Source organism: Tachysurus fulvidraco, chromosome 5 (assembly GCF_022655615.1).
Source record: "Tachysurus fulvidraco isolate hzauxx_2018 chromosome 5, HZAU_PFXX_2.0, whole genome shotgun sequence".
NCBI classification, from domain to species: Eukaryota; Metazoa; Chordata; class Actinopteri; order Siluriformes; family Bagridae; genus Tachysurus; species Tachysurus fulvidraco.
The window spans coordinates 11,358,516-11,371,349 of record NC_062522.1 but is presented as its reverse complement, the minus strand read 5'-3'; the positions used below and the strand labels follow the sequence as shown (position 1 = coordinate 11,371,349).

General features: G+C 38.5%; 1 protein-coding gene across 2 annotated transcripts in view; it reads right to left on the bottom strand.

Moving 5' to 3' along the window:
• The window catches only part of lrrc7 (leucine rich repeat containing 7), a 124,657-nt gene that overhangs the window by 92,795 nt on the left and 19,028 nt on the right, over nt 1-12,834 (bottom strand). For both annotated transcript variants that reach the window (XM_027147327.2, XM_047814281.1), the window contains exon 2: nt 11,454-11,730. The gene's annotated coding sequence lies outside the window, so the exon portion shown is untranslated. The remainder of the gene's footprint in view (nt 1-11,453; nt 11,731-12,834) is intronic.

The window sequence follows — 12,834 nt, the reverse complement described above, 5'->3', positions numbered from 1 at the left end:
CCAGTTCATACAGTATATAGCACTATGTTGCAACTTTTAACAATTTAGCAAGCTAAGCATCCCAATATCTTATCCACGATAACAGCTAAGTAGCATATCATTTTAACCTTACCTACAAGACTGCTGAGAAACTGTCAGTTAATAAACTAAACTAAACTATATGCCTTTATGTTATATTTAATTATTTCTGTTTATTAATTATCTTGTCATTACTTTACAAACATCAGTGTTATTGTAATTTTAGTAGTGGCTAATATACCTAATTTACAGATGTTCCATATACTGTAAACAAATGTGAACTGCAGGATAAATATAAATGACATCAGATCTTATGACAGTAAATAGTATGGACCTGTCAAATATGTTTTCTATTTATTCTTTTTTTACAGAATGATTTGCTATAAAATATCTAGGCCTATAGAGGGATCTAAACTTCCTTTAAATTGGAAAATAAACAGACGGTTGAAAATACTTTAAATGTAGAAATATTGAATATAAAGCATGTACATATCTCAATTTAAATAATTTATATAAATTTAATATCTTTCGTAATTAATATTCACATATCTGCACTCGTATGGTTTTTACAAATCCTTGTGGTATCCATGACAGCTCGAGTGCCAACTGTCATTAAAGAAAAAAGGGGACAGAGCAAATTCTCTGTATGGTCATGTAAATATTCCACCGATTCTACATTTAACTTAAGTTGTTGTCAGTAATATAATTCAAATAAAAAAAAATGCAAAATAGACTTTTGGACCTCACTGTGGCTATAGCATGCTATGTGTGCAGTTGTGCCTCAGTGGTTAAGGCTGTGGGTTACTGATCAGAAGGTCAAGGCTGCTGCTGTTGGGCCCTTGAGCAAAGCCCTCAACCCTCTCTCCTCCAGAAGTGCCAGATCATGTTTGACCCTGTGCTCTGACCCCAGCTAACAAGCTGGGATACATGAAGAAAAGAATTTCACTATGCTGTGCTTCTTGCTGCATGGTTTGATCAGCAATTAAGCTCTAGATAGGAAGACATTTTGATATGTTGATATGCCATATAACCTCACCTTGAAGCAGCATCAGTAATTTATGTCCGCTCAATGTGTATGATTTATAGCCACAGGCTGGAGATACCACACAGTCCTCAGTCTTTTGAACCTCCTCAAAAAAAGTATCAGATCGGCATGATCACTTTGTTAGATAACTCTTCTTTCTACTTTCTCATCAGAATAAGGTTTTTGTGATTGTTGTACACTTTTAGCAAACTCTGCTCATTGCAGTGTTTATTCTGAGGTGTTTTTTCCCCCTATAGGAATAGGAACACTTACTCATCTAGTTGGAATCTTTCTGTCTGAAGAATACAGGCTTAAACAGTGGGCAATGACCGGAAGCAGATCCATTGCATATTTGTACAGAAGCTAAAATGAGATATTAATAATTCCTCCTGTTTGCCTGAGCAGAGTTTTCATCTCCGTTATAGCATAAAGATCATTATGCCACACTGGCACTGAGAGAGCATACAGTAAATAACCAGTGAAGAATTCACACTATGGGCTGCTCAAATCCAACACTTTGGATTTCTCTTTTTTCAGCTGAATGAGGTAGTGGTGGCTCACTGATCAGATGATTGAGGGTTTTAAGCACCAGCACTGCCAGGATGCCCTAGTTGGGCCCTTTAGCCAGGCCCTTAACCCTTTATTGTTCCAGAGGTGCCGTATCTTGGCTGGAAATGTAAATAAAAGAATTTCAATGTGCTATAATGCATGTATTGTAGGAGGCTTCTTCTTCTTCTTCTTCTTCTTCTTCTTCTTCTTCTTCTTCTTCTTCTTCTTCTTCTTCTTCTTCTTCTTCTTCTTCTGTATTATAAAACTCTGCTATTGGCATCGTTAATTATTTTACACACCTCGCTCCTGAAGAGTTTGCAGACAAATCTGAAATCGATGCATTCTTCTCATTGAAACCATCATTTTTTTGTACAATCATCTAAGGTTTATCTGTAGCTTTAATAACTTCTCATCTGCTCATGGGTGTCTAGTATATAAATCTATTTAGGATTGAAGTCTGGAAGCTTATTCAAATGTTGAATTGGTAAACAGAGCAAAAAGTGGGAATTGTTTTTCAATTTCAAGCTTCACAGTAAAAAAGGGTTTATAGACATCCAGAACAAGCAGCATATTAAATATTGTCTGTATTTTAACATTAAGATGTACAGTGTGAAAACATCATTTATTTAATATTATTTGTATCATTGTTGGTGTATACTGTAAAGTGGACCATAGCAAGAAAGATGTAAGAAGTTATTCTGTAATCCAACACGATATTCAAAAGATATGTTACTCTGAGGTCAGTTCCAGGTTCAGTCTAATGTTGTTATTATAAAGAACCTTGTTTATAAATGTTTTAATACTTTTTTTTTTATCTAATTAGTAGCAATATGTCACAATAGATATTTTATAGAATCCGACACACCGGTGGACTTCAAAACACCTGACAAAGATGTCATTCATTACAGATTCATATGTCAAATAATCTTCCAGCAAGAATCTGCATATTCTGATCTTAAAAAGTAGATATCCTATGGAAAATGTGTACAGGTTTGCAGGTCTGTCTATTATTGGAGAGGACCATTTTACTTATAAGAAAAAAATTGCGTTCAGTGTCTCATTACATCTCTTGGCTTATCAAGACAGGCTGGGGTAGACTTGTTAATCATTTGTCTGTGTGCCAGGGCACTTCTCTCTGGCAAAGCAATACTCTAGTCTCTGAGGTGTTTGAGAAAGCCACAGTCTCTCTACTCTTTGGTTATTGTTTAATGATCAGATGTGAGTTGTTTCTTTCAGATAACAGCACTGGCCTATTGAAAAGCAAGTGCGCATGCCAAATGAAATATCTACTCTGATTAGTTCAGCTGTGAAGAAGCAACAGATAACACATAAGGTCAACCTTGTATAAAATTACACAGCTTTTGAATATGATGTGTAGTACTGGAACATTTGCTCATTTGGGTGATAAAACGTAATATAAATCTTGAACAAGATGGCCACTTATTCCTTTGGGGAGTAATGAATATGATGAAGGTTATGTAAAGTACAGGATCCCAACCCCGGTTCTGGAGTACCTCATGTCCTGCATATGTTAGAAGCTGTGTCCAAATGACGTACTACACAATGTTCACTTACACTATGTACTCTAACTTCTAGTGTATGAATTTTAGGTTAGTGTCATCTCACATGAAACACACATTTTATACTAACTGGAATATTATTGTATCCTGTCAATTACAATATGGTGAATTTTTATAATGTTGACAGATAAATCACACAGTGTAGGCTTAATTAAAAGACATTTATAAAATGTCTTGTCTACTGGAGCATTGTCAACAATTGTAACCTTTGCGGACATACGCTGCAGATGGCGAGGATTGGACAAAAAAAAACCTTACGTTTAACATAACAAAACCTTAACATGAAAACCATAAGTAATAAACAAAACATAACCTGGACATGACAACATTTTATGGCTCGCACATGACAGCATTAACAGATACGATAATAACAACAATGTCTTATAAAAACAAAGAGAACAAGACAGGCATATATAAGGCAACTAATCAGGACAAACAAGGACAGGTAAGGGTGTAGCACTGCCCACATAGAAACAATAAGTGGACTGGCAGGGAATTGTGCAAGCTCCTGATGTCATGACTCAGCCCGGACTTTGGCCACGTGCACTTGTTTGTTTATGTTCTTCGTCACATGTTTGCCCTGCCCTCGTCTGTTCCTCCCTGTTTCCACATCCGTTCCTAATTGTATCTGATTGTCTTTTGTATTTAAGTGTGCTGCATTGCTGATGGCAGCGCGGAATCTACTGTTGTCTTGTCTTGTCTTGAGTCCGTGTCCTGTTTAGTATTTCCTTTGTTATTAAACCCTGCTTGTTTTGGTTATCCTGCGTTTGGGTCCGCTTCCTTGCCCCGCGTCATGACAGAAGATTCCGCCTCACTTCCGGGTTGCGGGCCATGTCGCCAGCCTGAGTTTTGTTTTTGTTTTTTCGGTGTATTGTGACATCGCCCCGCATTTGTCCGGTGGGGGGCGTCGCTTCACATTTTGTTTCCGTGGAGGACGTCGCCCCACTTCCTGTTCCTGTGGAGTGTTGCAGGCCCGCATTCTTTGCCCCTATGGATTTTCTGTTCTATGGAGAATAGCACTCGGCCCGGCAGCTCGGCTGTGGACGTCGCTCGTTCCCCCTGCTTGGCTGTGGACGTCGCTCGTTCCCCCTGCTCGGCTGTGGACGTTGCTCGTCCCCCCTGCTTGGCTGTGGACGTCACTCGTTCCTCTCTAGCTGCGCCGCCGTGTGCCTTGCTCCCCCCACCTGTCTCGCCGTGTGCCTTGCTCCCCCCACCTGCCTCTCCGTGTGCCTTGCTCCCCCCACCTGTCTCGCCATGTGCCTTGCTCCCCCCACCTGTCTCGCCGTGTGCCTTGCTCCCCCCACCTGTCTCGCCGTGTGCCTTGCTCCCCCCACCTGCCTCTCCGTGTGCCTTGCTCCCCCCACCTGCCGCCGTGTGCCTTGCTCCCCCCACCTGCCTTCGCCATGGTCCTTGCTTCCCCATCTACCTCGCCGTGTGCCTCGCCCCCCTCTCCCGGACCTTTTCAGGATTAGGCGCTTCGGGAGCCGTGCCTCGGTAGGGTGGGGGGTGGGGGGGGGTGTACTGTCATGACTCATGGCAGCGCGGAATCTACTCTTGTCTTGTCTTGAGTCCGTGTCCTGTTTAGTGTTTCCTTTGTTATTAAACCATGTTTGTTTTGGCTATCCTGCTTTTGGGTCCGCTTCCTTGCCCCGCGTCATGACACCTGACAACAATCCTGCAAATCTTTTATCTCATCCATCAATGCTTGGTAGCTTGCCTCTCTGCTGATAGTTAAGCAAAGCCACAAGCATTGAGTTCATGAAGTTTCAGCATACTGCACTTCATTATTTCAATTGAATACTTGCATCATCAATGTACGTGGTGTGTACTTCTTGTTGAAATTTTCAGTGTGAACACACTACTAACTAATTTATATTAGAAAATAGCGTAGAATAGTGCGTAGAAGTATGCTATTTGGAACACACCTAGTGTTTAACTATTAACTAATCAGCTAATAAATATTCATTTCTGAGTAGAAAGTGTGTGTGACAGAACTGGAAAAACATTAATATGTGCATTGCAATTGTTTTTCCCAGGTTTGTGAATATGTGGTGTTAAGGATAAAACATGGTGGTATGACGCAGCCACAAGAAAAGTTACCACCATGAATTGAATTATTTTACTATAAGAGTGTGTCTTGATTTTTTTTGTACCTTTTATACCACAGGTTTAGCCAACGAGCACTTTTTATTCATTTATTGTTACTTAATATGTTGGGGAATCTGTGAATTATGTCGCTTTCTCTTTACATTATAGTAGCTAAAACAGTCATTTCTAAACCAGTGTCTCTCAATATCTCTCTCTCTCTCTCTCTCTCTCTCTCTCTCTCTCTCTCTCTCTCTCTCTCAGTCTCTCTCTCTCTCAATCTCTATCTTGTTCAGTTAAGACAAAAATGCAGCTTTTCATGTTACCACAAAACCAGAAAGCACACGGTCCTCTAACCTGAAAACTTAAAGAACTATTTATTTCAAGCGTTCACCATTTACATTTCAGTGTATTTAAATAAACACAATAATATAAGTGATTTGCCTTGAAACCATAACTAGTTGGAGCTCCTGTAATCGGAACTATATCAACACCCTCTGACCAATCAGATCGAGAACTCAGCAGTGCTGAGGTAAAGCTTAAGTCAGCAAGTTCTCCTCTCACTTAACAGGAGTGCTAAAGGAGTGTACCAGAGGTGTAAGAGGCCATCAGTGTGCTGTAGCACCATTTAATAAATCATTTAAGACATTGCTGGGAACTATTCTCAAACTGTGCGTAACAAGGGGAACACAGTCACATAGAATTTATCTTCTTTATAAAGTGAACACACACCTCTTTTTTTTTTAAGCAGGTTCTTCAAGAGTTCTAGAGCTTTTATGTTCACGTAGGTTTTTTTTCCAAATGTAGAGTATTTGTTAAAACATGTTTTTTAATTTAAATGAATGGAACTGAATGAATAATTGAGTATGCATGCCTATGTTCCTGATTATGCCCATTTACTGTGCTTCAGATTTGTATTTTAGTTTCTCTTACCATGAAGCTGGGAACATTAACTTAATGTCTGTAATAATCAACAAGAGGGTGATGTCTGTAACGTTCCTATTATTTCACAGAAATTGGCCAAGGAAACAAACAAAAACATTTTATTCATGTTATAGTCATAACTCATTGATTTGTTACTACAGGTCAAATTTTTATCAGTCTAACTGTTAAGACAAGCTAAAATGACAAAAATACAAATAAAATACAACTGATATAAATCGAGGTAACAGCTACAGTATATGTTGCACAATTGACATTTATCCATTCATTTTCAGGAACTTTTGCCATGGATCCAAATCCTGTTCCTGGGAACACTGGGCATAAGACCAGAATACACCCTGGAAGGGATACCAGTAGATTACAATGTACCATGCATGCACACAGTCACATGCTCAGTCACACCTAGGCACAATTTATCTTTAGCCAATCCACATACTCCCATGTATTTGGAAGGTGGGTGACATCTGGAGAACCACAGAAAACCCCACATAGACACAGGAAGCACATCCACAGACTGTAACATGAGCTCCGGATCGAACCTGGAGCATAGAGGCAGGAATGCTGCTCCACTGAGAAACTACCAATCCCAAAATACCGAGTGTTGTTTGCGATAATCTCTCTCTCTTTTTTTAGGAAAATAAATTCACTGTAATGCACAGTGTGGCTTCCTTTTCAGTACCCTTTTGTGGCTTATTGCTTTATTTTATGTGTTGAATCATACAGTCATTTGCTTTTGCATTTATTCTGCCAATGTTAGAATTATATGTGTTGCAAATTGAGCATAGAATGGATGTAGTGAATTCTGTTCAAATTCTCACTAGATGTTGTGGAGTTAGCCGAGTTGTAGTCCCGATGCACTCAGCCACAAACAGCTCCATAATTTGTTGCCATTTCACTTTCAGATTGACATCATTCACCAGGAGGAAAAGCTTATAAATGTTGCATTAAGTCTTGGCAATTACATTTTTGTAAATAGAAGAAAATCAAATTGCATGAATTCCACTTTTCTTGAAGATAACATAGTGGTGTATTGCCCCCTACATAAAAAATCCTCTGGACCTGTAACATCTAAAATACCAATTAAATCTAGTTTCCAAGTTTGTATTTTAAAGGATTTCAGCGTAATAAAGCTTAAAAAAGGATGAATGATAGGAGTCAGGTTTTCATCACACACCGCATGCCAATTATCTGTACACTCATGTCACAGCTGCATTTCTAAGTTACAACTAATCGGCTTACAACTATAAGGCTTGCTGTTTGATACTGTGATACTTATTTTTGAACAAAAAATAAAGTATGATATTCACATACCTAGGTATATTCTAGAGATCTAATCAGCATCACAGGCATGTTAAATAAGCAGCAAATTCTTTATGACGGCTTCACCAAAAGGCTCCTGCTGACACAGAGACAGTGAGCGGGTGTCAGATAGAAGGAGCGATTAGATGAACCAGCTTACACCACCTACCACGTTCTCTCTTCAGAGACTCCAGACTTTCTCTCCTCTTGGCTTTACCGCAGCGTAGCTATGCGCCATCTGTCGCTGTTGCCATGGCAACAAGGCCCATTGATCTACATAAAATCACAGACGGAGATATTCTGGTCTGATCTATTAGCATGAGTCAAACGGCATCTCCGTCTTGGCTAACTGGTGGACAGTAGTTTCAGACATCTTTCGGACCATAATTACCCTAATTCTGACCTTTACATGGAAACTGATAATATAGTCCTTATTCCTGATCATAATAGCTGACACATCTTTAATTCATTGCTATTAAAGGCACCCTGAGCTGAGTAGAAATGAGCAGATCCTAAAGCTACTCTGAATTAGGTTTAACATCGTTTATTAGTAGCCTCAGTGTTTTAAGATGTGCTAATTTCAACCCGGTTCTGGGTTGCTTTATTGGCCGTGAATAAAAGATTTGTCAGCCATTATGAGTAGGAATAAGAACTGGGTAATCAGTTTTCTTCTAGAGGTTTTAGAGATAATTATGTTCAGAAAGAGAAAGAAACGACTGATGGTTTTCCCAGACAACGATGCAATGTGTCCATGACAATGAAATATGTTTGTGGAACAAGCATTCCTGGATGAAATGTGTCTTTGTAAATATGTAGTCATGCTGGAAATACGATCCCAAACCCACACACACACACACACACACACACACACACACACACACACACACACACACACACACACACACACACACACACACACACACACACACACACACACACACACACACTCATAAAATCTGCAGAATGTCACAGCAAGGAATCTGAGTTCTAATCTGAGTGAATATGGGGAACTGAGCGTAGAAAAAGTTAATAAGGCCTGAGATTTCTCTGTAGAATTCTCTGTAGATCAGTGTAACGAACATGAAAAGAACTTCATGAAGAGAGCTTATGTAAGAAGGCTTACAACGCTCTTTAAAGTGAAAAATAATTTGCTAGAATCTGCACTTTTCCTGATTATAACACACCTTCTACTCTTTCTCTTGCTTTATGAATCTTTTATTTCTATCTAAATGAATGTGAAAGGGAAAAAAATAAAGCTGGATCTTTTTGACTAAATAAATATGCAGGCAATATTTAACAATCTGGAGCAAAGTAAAACCTCAACAAGCTAGAGGAATGAGCAAGGTGAAACTGAACAGATGTGTTCAATAAGAGCCAGGCATCTCTGTGCAATTTCTCCAATGATTAAATTGACCAATCTCTGAGCTTCAGTCATATGTCTTAGTTAGAGGGCTCTCTGTGGAGGGAGATGTCAAGGATCTCTGATAGAATGCTTTCAGGAGATGCAGAATTATTGATGTGATTCTTTGGTGCATTATATTAATGAAGGCTATGTAAGGAATAGAGCATCTGTGTGGAGTGGTGTGATGACGTTTGACGTGATACAGAGTTATTTTTAACACCTCGATTTTGATTATTTTCCAAAAATATGATATAGTAAAGAATAAACGAATTTCAGGTGTCTTATTTCAGAAGATTTTGGCTTTTACATATTGTCCAACACATCTTACTGCTAATGTCATCACCAGATTAGAGATCTAAACAAATACAAATACTCACTCATAATGAGTTCAGATACAGAAATAGAGATTTAAATAAGATAAAGATATGAATAAAATGCAAACTATTTAGGGTTTGTTGGATTATTTAAAAAAAGAAAAAAGAAAAAGAAATAGCATGTCCATAAAGGACATTCAGAAGTTTTCAGGAAGTGTGATAAGATATGAAGGTTGTAGGTGTGAGAGAAAATGGTCAGTTACAAAGGTTATGGGTGTGAGGCATGGTCAATGTTATGAATTATATGGATATGAGAGAGTGGTTAGTTATGAAGGTTGCGGGTATAAGTGAGCTGTCAGTTACGAAGGTTGTGAATGTGAGTTAGTGGTTAGTTGTAATGGGTGTGAGGGAGTGATCGGATATAAAAGTTGTGAGTGTGTGTGAGGACTCAAATATGAAGTTTGAGACTAAGAAAATGTGATTTGCAGGGTGATGCTTTTGCTGTATTTATTAATTCGTTCTGGGTTAAAAAAAAAGGTTATTTAAGCAATGTATGCAGGTACAAACGATTTAACAAATATGCTGCTATTTCTATCACTGATATTTTCCCACCAGTATTTGCCAGGTTTCTGGGGTAAAGTGATTAAAATTTAAAACTTCAGTAAACATTGCTGTGGTTCCAGAAACACAAGGTAGGGCGTGAATGTTCACCATTATTGGGATGTCAGTCCATCAAAGGTCCCATGCATACACACTTTCATACAATTATTTACACCTATGGACAACTTATCTCATCCAATCCAGCTTGCACGTTCCCCCTGTAAAAAAAGGGTGCGGTGAAATCTGGAGAAATAGGTAAGACACACTCAGTTTGTATTGACTTAAAGAAGGTAGTGCTGGGATTTTAATTCCCGGTCTTCCGATCAGTAGCCTTTAACCACTGGGCCACCACTTTCTACTGTATATATCTCCATGGGAACAAGCCTTGCTAATTGTGCATACAGGAATATCAGCGTATTATCAGTAATATTGTCCAGAGTGAAGAGAGGATGGTGAAAAGAAAAATGAGAGTGAGAGAGAGAGAGAGAGAGAGAGAGAGAGAGAGAGAGAGAGAGAGAGAGAGAGAGAGAGAGAGAGAGAGAGAAACAGACATGGATACTAGCTCAATAGAGTACGGGCTCTTTTGAATTACAATTAAAATGTGACACTCAAGAGTCAGCATACCGATTCACACTTCCATCACTCAGGAAAATTAAGCTCTAGTATAATAAATGACTCGGCTCACAAACCCGCCTGTCAAACAGCCAGGAATTAAACAGAAATGTACATTAAACCAAACATTACAGACATTTTCTTACAGTAAGTACACCAATTTCACCAAAGCAAGGAATGTTCCATTGTAAATATTTCTGCCTGTTTGTGAGATGAGAGGACTGTGTAAATACTGTCCTTACCCACCTCTCTCACCCCTGAGGCCTGAGGAGAAAGTGTTAATGAGAACACCTGGTCAAAATGCTCAGAGTAAGACATGTTCCCGAGACCGTCCATTACAGCCCCTTTCGCTTATGGAGATCAAACAGATCTGTTCCAGTTCCATCCATAACATTTAACAAGAGAGGCAGCCAACTGCTATCTTTCATTTTTTTTTTTTTTTTGAGACAGCAATGTTCATCATCTCAGTAAAATTGAACGCACTACCATGGCAAACATTAGTCATGCTCTAAATTGTCTCTGCTCATGTTGTTTAACACCTGAGGCAAAATGTAAAAAGCACCAAAAGCAGTGAAACTGCCTAGAAGCATCTAGATTCACTCAAATCGTTTCCCTTTCAGCCAGCTGCACCGCCAGATATCAACAAAAATGACATTTAAGAAAAGCACTGCCAAATAAGAAGCAAGCATGTGCTAGAATAAATGTTGCAATCTCCAGATATCTAGTGCAAACCAGACCTTACAGTAAATTCTCTTATAATAAACAGCTCCACATTATAACTGATGGACAGTTCTTTCTTCTTTGTAGTCAAAGAAAGGTCAGAATTTAAAATAACTGGTTCTACATGCAACCTTTCATATTTTTTTCATTTGAGTTAATTATGTAGGTTGAAACTTGGATCATCAGTGAAGCGAATGATTATTTTTTTTAATGAAATATGAGGTAACTGAAACTGGACTCATCATGATGACTGCAGAAAACCATAGCAGCAGGCCCACAGCAATCCTCTTGCTATTCCAGTCACTTACCAAAGTAGAGATGGGATGTCCTTTAGTATTTTCTGAAGCCTGCACTCAGATTTTGAGCCCAGGCAGATCCGGACAAAGCCTCTGTAGATTAATACTGATGGGTAAGGATAGCCGTCCAGCTCCTTTATGTGTATTCACTCTTGTTGACCTGCCACATCTTCAGCCTCCTATCCAAATCCACTAGGCTCTGATTAGATGTCTAATTAGGTCATCCATGCCTCCAATCTCAGTCCTGACATGATGACCACCAGATGCTGCCCCTGGAAGCCACGTGAGCCTGTAACATTCAGATTTAAACAGCAGATTACTCTCAATTTTGCAGCTTAGTTCAGATCTCACAGCAGATCATAGTCCTGAAAATTCTAATGAAATATCTGTCAAGGGTTTAAAAACACAACCATCAGGTACAGTGAAAGGTCTAATTGTTGGGGTGGCATGTGATGCAGAACAACTAATAAGTTGACTTATTTCAAATAAGTCAAAAAAGTTTTATTAACTTTTGTTACGTCATATAACCGGTGGTGTGATGCAGAACATCCAGTTAACTGAATAAATAATTTATAATTTACTCCTCTTTTGCCACAACAATCTGTCAACGCTAACAGTTTTTTATTTACTGGACAACCGCTTGTCACACTTTTTTATCCTTTATGTCCTCTGAGTTCCACATATGTTATCACTTTTGTTATAGTTAGTTACTTCTCCAGGTTCTGTTTTTAATGTCTATTTTATTTGCAGGATATCCTGTTACCTTCCATCCTGCGGAATTTACGGAATGTCAGAAAACATAAAGATATACAGTAGCTTTGGCTCTGATCTTTTACAATGTGGAGTCGCTGGAGTCTTCTTCAGAAAATAACTGCCCTTGAGAGCTACAGTTAAATAATTGCAAAATAAACCTCAACATGTTACATGCAGAAAACTTAGGTAACGGATGAGGTAAAAAAAAAAAACGTGAGGGTATTTTTGAGGATGGTTCTCAGGGAGCTTTTCTTTGCCTCTGTTGCCTCTGGCTTGATAATTAGGGATAAAATGAAAATGTATAGTTTATATACTGAACTTAAAGCTACTTTTTGATAATGTACATTATTTAATGCAATATAGAAATAAAATTGAATTAAATTGAATTTTGAGTTTATTGGTACTTAAGTTGGATGATCATGATATGTTCTTGTACATACAGATATTGACAAAAGACACAATAATGAAAACATAATAAAATAACATTCAGTTTAATTCACAATACAAATCCCAAATATGCTAAACAATGCAGGCACTGTCGGCTTGTCTGGATTATAACATACTGATTTCTCCAGATCAGTGTAAAACATAACAATAAAAGTGTAAAGTTTGGACATATGGATTATTGCTACAGTAATAA